The sequence below is a fragment of the Phascolarctos cinereus genome, unplaced genomic scaffold, assembly GCF_003287225.1.
Source record: "Phascolarctos cinereus isolate Bilbo 61053 unplaced genomic scaffold, phaCin_HiC Scaffold_2;HRSCAF=192, whole genome shotgun sequence".
Classification (NCBI taxonomy): domain Eukaryota; kingdom Metazoa; phylum Chordata; class Mammalia; order Diprotodontia; family Phascolarctidae; genus Phascolarctos; species Phascolarctos cinereus.
This window is the reverse complement of record NW_027555625.1, coordinates 408,835,900-408,841,969: the sequence shown is the minus strand read 5'-3', so window position 1 is coordinate 408,841,969 and position 6,070 is coordinate 408,835,900. Positions and strand designations below refer to the sequence as shown.

The window sequence follows — 6,070 nt, the reverse complement described above, 5'->3', positions numbered from 1 at the left end:
ATCTCTAATAGGAAATGGCGAGAAAGTACAAATTAAAGGAAATTCATGAGATAACAAGGATTCTCTAGAATTGAATCATAAGATTTAAAGCCAGAAAGGTCACTATCATTTAGTCCAATCCCCTCATTTTCCAGAAGATAAAATGGAGTCCCAGTAATAGGGATAACTTGTCCTATGTCCCCTAGGCAGTAAATAGAAGAGCTGGAATTTGAATCCAGGTGCACTCACTCTTAACCCCATGCTCTTTCCAACATACTCCCTGCCACTTCCATTATCTATAACAACAAAGCATACTGCAAATAGAGGGAAAAGTAACCAGCGGAAACTTTCCACATCCTAAGTAACCACCAACACAGTATTTTCAAGGGGCAGCTCATATGGAAGCTTTCTGAAAACTTCATAAAAGGATTACCTCCCCTAAAGTTCTCCTCCCATACCTCACTGGGTCATGGATGAATGGAAAAATAGATGGATGGATGAAAAAGCATTAATTAAACACTTATTACATTCTGAGCACTATGCTAAATGCTTGGGATACAAATAGAAAAAATCAAGATAGTACCTTCTGTCAAAGAGCTCACACTAGAATTGGGGACAGCAGTTATTTTTAATTCAATTGAAGAGCAGATGGAAAGGCCTAGAAGTCTTAAAGATTCAGTGAGGGGCAGATGGCAAGGTCTAGGAGCGCTAATGTTGCATCAGTAGGCTCAATGACAGTGCCAGGGGTCTGCAGGGTAAGGCCTGGTAGTCTTCCATCTCACTGACAAAACAGGAAAATGATAAATGTTGGAGATGTGGGAAAATTGGAACATTAACGCATTGTTGGTGGAGTTGTGACATGGTTTCTGGAACAGTCCAGAAGTAGGAGGAGGTGAAGGAGGAAGGCAAGGGAGAAAGGGCATCCCTGGGTGTGGCGGATTCTTCTACCACATGGCCAGTGGTAGGCCATGGGAGAACCATAATTAACTGGGTCTGTCATCCAATGACCAACCTGAATAGGTTTGCGGAGACTCAGTACCAGAAGGCTGATCACTGGCTGGTTAATATTTGGAGTCACAGAAACCAATGAGCCACAATGTGGAGAGGTTGTTATCTGTATAAGTGAAAGAAACACCTATACCACTGACAGTGGAGATCCTAATAGTATCCTTGGATTAAATATAAAAGGGCTGACTCCTACTCATCAGTTGGGATATGATTTCGTTAACACAGACCTCCACATCCTCCTACATAGGAGAGCAAGCCTCATCCCTAAATGCATATCAAAAGCTGCTACTAGGGAGAAGGGAAGAATTTATGACAAAACAAGAGATAGAGAATATTATGAAACGCAAAATGGATAATTTTGATTACATTAAATTGAAAAGGTTTTGCACATATAAAGCCAATGCATCCAACATTAGGAGGGAAGCAGAAAAATGGGAAAGAATTTTTACAACTAGTGTCTCTGATAAAGGCCTTATTTCTAAAATACATAGAGAACTGAGTCAAATTTATAAGAATACAAGTAATTCCCCAACTGATAAATGGTCAAAGGATATAAATAGGCAGTTCTCAGAGGAAGAAACTAAAATTATCCATAGTCATTTGAAAAAAAGTGTTCTATTGATTAGAGAAATGCAAATCAAAACAACTCTGAGGTACCACAGCACAGCTATCAGATTGGCCAACATGACAAAACAGGAAAATGATAAATGTTGGAGATGTGGGAAAATTGGAACATTAGTGCATTGTTGGTGGAGTTGTGAAATGATCCAACCATTTTGGAGAGCAATTTGGAACTATGCCCAAAGGGCTATAAAAATGTGCATACCTTTTGATCCAGCAATGGCACTTCTAGGGCTGTATCCCAGAGAGATCGCACAAATGGGAAAAGGCTCCACATGTACAAAAATATTTATAGCAGCTCTTTTTGTGGTAGCCAAGAATTGGAAATTGAGGGCATGCCCATCAATTGGGGAATGGCTGAACAAGTTGTGGTATATGAATGTAATGGAATACTGTTGTGCTACAAGAAATGATGAGCAGGCAAACTTCAAAAAAACCTGGAAAGACTTACATAAACTGATAAAGATGAAAATGAGCAGAACCAGGAGAACATTATACACAGTAATAGCCACATTATGGGATGACTGACTTTGATAGACTTGATAGACAAGAATCTAAGACCATTCCAGAAGACTCATGATGGAAATTGCTCTCCACACCCAGAGAAAGAAAGATGGAGTCTGAATACAGATGCAAGCGTACTATTTGCTCTCCTTTTCCTTTGTTGTTTTGTTTTATTGCTTCATTCTCATGGTTCCTCCCATTAGTTCTAACTGTTCTTTACATCGTGACTAATGGTAAAATATGCTTAACATGAATGTATATGTAAAGTCTATATCAGATTGTACGTCTTGGGGAGGGGGGATAAGTAGGAGGGGGAGAAAATTTAAAACCCAAAATCCTATGTAAGTGAATGTTGAAAACCAAAAATAAATAAATTATCAGAAAAGACGCTAATCAATAGTAATAAAAATACAAATTAAAACAGTCCTCAGGTTTTACTCCACGTCCTTTAAAGTGGCAGAAACGACCAAAGACAGAAGCAGTTAATGTTGGAAAGGCTGTGGAAAGACTAGCATCACGCTCTGTTCAGATACTTGCTAGCTATGTGACCCTGGACAACTTAATGAGAGTCTTTGGGAGGGTCAAATAAGATAATGTATGTTACGTGTTAGGAAACTTGATTCTAGTCTCAACCTTACATTCCAGCATTATTTCAAACTACTCCCCTGCACACACTATATTCCAGCAAAAACTAGACTTTGAGCCATTCTCAAAATTCATCTGACCCTGTCCTTCCACCATGCATTAATGCAGGCTCTGTCTCCATTGCTTCATTACAAAGAGTCAGGAAGACCTGAGTTCAAATCCAGCCTTAGACATTTACTAGCTGTGTGACCCTGGGTAAGTCACTTAATCTATGACTCAGTTCCTTCAACTGTAAAATGAGGGTGATAACATCACCTACCTCCCAGGGCTGTTGTGAGGATCAAATGAGATAATAATTGTAAAGCACTTAGCACAGTGCCTGGCACATAGTAGGTACCTAACAAATGCTAGTTCTTTTCCCCACCTGTTGAAATATTTCCCTTCCTTCGTAAGCAAGCTTAGATGCCACTTACTCCATGTAACCCTCCCTGATGCCCCCAAATGAAAGAGATTTGTCACTCCTCAAATTTTTCTAGAACACTTTAGGATTTCATCCTTACTCACATTACATTTTCCCTTTTGTAATATTTATTTGGATATATATATAAACATACATATATATATATATATATATATATCCTGCTCTCTCTGCCCCCCACCATTAGATTGTAAGCTCCTGAGTGTAAGAACTCTGTTCTCATTCATCTTTGTTTCCCTGCCCTAAGTGCAATGCCAATGATGAATTATCTTTAAGGTCAATAAATTATGGGAACATTTTCTGAGAAATCAGTGAAAAATGTGAAAGATCCAGCACCAATTCTATAACAAAATACAATGGTCACTTGGGAAATATCAAGAATTAGGAGACTGAGGTAGTAATAATTACAAGAAAAAGCAAAATGAATAATGTAAATAAGGCATTTCATAGGATCACAGATTTAGAGCTCACAGACACCTCATAGGTCATGTCATCCAACCCCCTCATTTATAGATTAGAGCCAGAGCCTGGGTGGGGAAGGAAACATAGGCACAGTACCTTTTATGTTCTGGGCACTGTGCTAAATATTATCTCATTTGATGCTCACAACAGCTCTATAAGGTGAGTATTATTATGATCCCCATTTTACAGTTGAGTAAATTGAGGCAGACAAAAATTAAGTGACCTGTCAAAGATCACACTGGTGGTAAATGCCTGAGGCTGTATTTGAACTCAGGTCTTCCTGACTGCAGGCCTGGTGCTCTGTCCATTGCGCCCCTTAGCTTCCTCTATAATTGAAGTGGATTGCCAAAGGTCACACAGATAATAAGTGGCAAAGCTGAGGTTCAAACCAAAGTCTTCTGATTCTAAAGCCAGAACCTTTTCCACTAGATCACGATGTCACGAATGAATGAATGAATCCCCAATTATATGTTTGTGTAGGAGACAGAACGACATCCTGGGAAATGCTTCCATAAGGGGAAAAGATTTTGCATTCAGATGAACTCTGGCTTGACTCAGCACAGCTTCCAGTTTACCTCTAGTAAGGTACTTGTACAGATCATGTTTCCCCATGAGGCTATATTCCTGAATAATTTCCCTCAATTGCTAGTACAACTTGTTCCCATCCCCCACAATAATGGAAATTAAATACCAACAAAGTGAAGAAGTTGCTGGGACTGAACGTGGAGTCAGAGCAATATATGTGAGCAATGGATGGAGCAGATGTCTTGGACTTGAATCTGAATCCACCATTTATAAGCTGTGTGACCTCATCTCTCTGTGCCTCAGTTCTCCCAACTATTAAATGAGTGGGTTGCTTAATCCAGGAGTTTAATCTTCCTGGGGAAGAGCAACATGGGCAAACCCAAAGAAAACAGTGTTTCAGGACCTAGCAACAACACAACGACTTCGCTTGGGGAAGGTCCAAAGCGTGTGCCTGTGACTCAGCAGATTTTTTCTCGGAATGTGCTACCTACAAGGAGTGAGCAAGCTCAATGAGTCTTATGTTCCTCTTCAAGTTTCTTCCCAGGCACAAAAGAATGTCTCTAGTCATGTGACTGAAGTAATTCAGCTCAACAGCCCAGAAGTCACAGCCAGCACCTGTAATTCATCCTACATGAAGACCACCAAGTAGCGCTCTAAACCCCGAGCACTCTCAGACATCAGTGCCTGCAAGCACTCCTGGAAAGGGAGAGCCAGCAAGGCGGAAAAATGAGCAACAAAAAATAGGCGGTGGGTGTTGGATGACTGTGAAATTGGTCACCCTTTGGGAAAAGGAAAGTTTGGAGATGTTTACTTGGCACGAGAGAAGCAAAGCAAGTTTGTCCTGGCACCGACCGGAGAAAGCAGGAGTTGAACATTTGCTGAGGTGAGAAGTAGAAACACAGTCACATATTAGGCATCCTAACATGCTGAGATTATATGGTACAAGAGTTTACCTAATTCTAGAATGTGTACCTCCTGGAGAAGTCTATAGAGAGCTTCCAAAGCTTTCAGAGTCCAATGAAGAAAGAATGGCTATTTACCTCACAGAGCTGGCAGATGCCTTACCATACTGCCACTGATACATCGAGATATTAACAGCCAGAGAATTTACTACTTGGATCAAGCGGAAAGCTGAAGATTGCAGATCTGGGCTGATCAGTTCATCATCTTGGAGGACAGTGCTTTATGGCATACTTGATTATCTACCTCCTGAGATGACTGAAGGTAGGATGCACAATGGACCTCTGGAGTCTGGGAGTTCTATGCTATGAATTTCTGGTCAGAAAACCTCCTTTTGAGGTAGAAACATATCAAGAACCTTACAGAAGCATGTCAAAGGTCAAATAGAAATTCACTGACTTTATAACAAAAGGGGTTAGGGATCTCATTTCAAGACTTTTGAAGCAGAATCCTTACCAAAGGCTGACACTAAAGGAGTCCCTTGAACATCCTTGAATCATAGTAAATTCTTCAAAATCACCAAGCAGCCAAACAAGCAAAGGCGCAAACAGTGCAAAATCTTAATATTCTTGCCTTCTGGGAAATTTGAGCCAAGGTCACTGTGTTACCACACAAGAAATGCTACTAAAATATGATGTAGTTTTGAGAAATTGCCTTCTGTCGGGGCTGTTGAAAGGGAAAAACAAATTAACTTGAATGGTCAATACCTTGACTTGCACTAGTTGTGATCTTCAATTTTGTGAGGTAAGGGAGAAACCTCAACTACACTTAAACGTCATTCTGAAGGAAGACAGTTAAAGGAAGAAGAGCAAACACAAATTCCTGTTGCTTATTGGCTCAGTCTTCTGAGGCAGGTTGACATAGAGGAGCTGCCAAAGAGCTTATGTTAGGGTGCCCTAGACACAGAACGTTGAATTTGCTGAGAAAGTTGGACTATAGTTGTTCTCA

General features: G+C 40.3%; 1 pseudogene; it reads left to right on the top strand.

Moving 5' to 3' along the window:
- Positions 1–4,640: 4,640 nt before the first annotated feature.
- LOC110196087 (aurora kinase A pseudogene) lies at positions 4,641–5,617 on the top strand (annotated as a pseudogene).
- Positions 5,618–6,070: the final 453 nt, after the last annotated feature.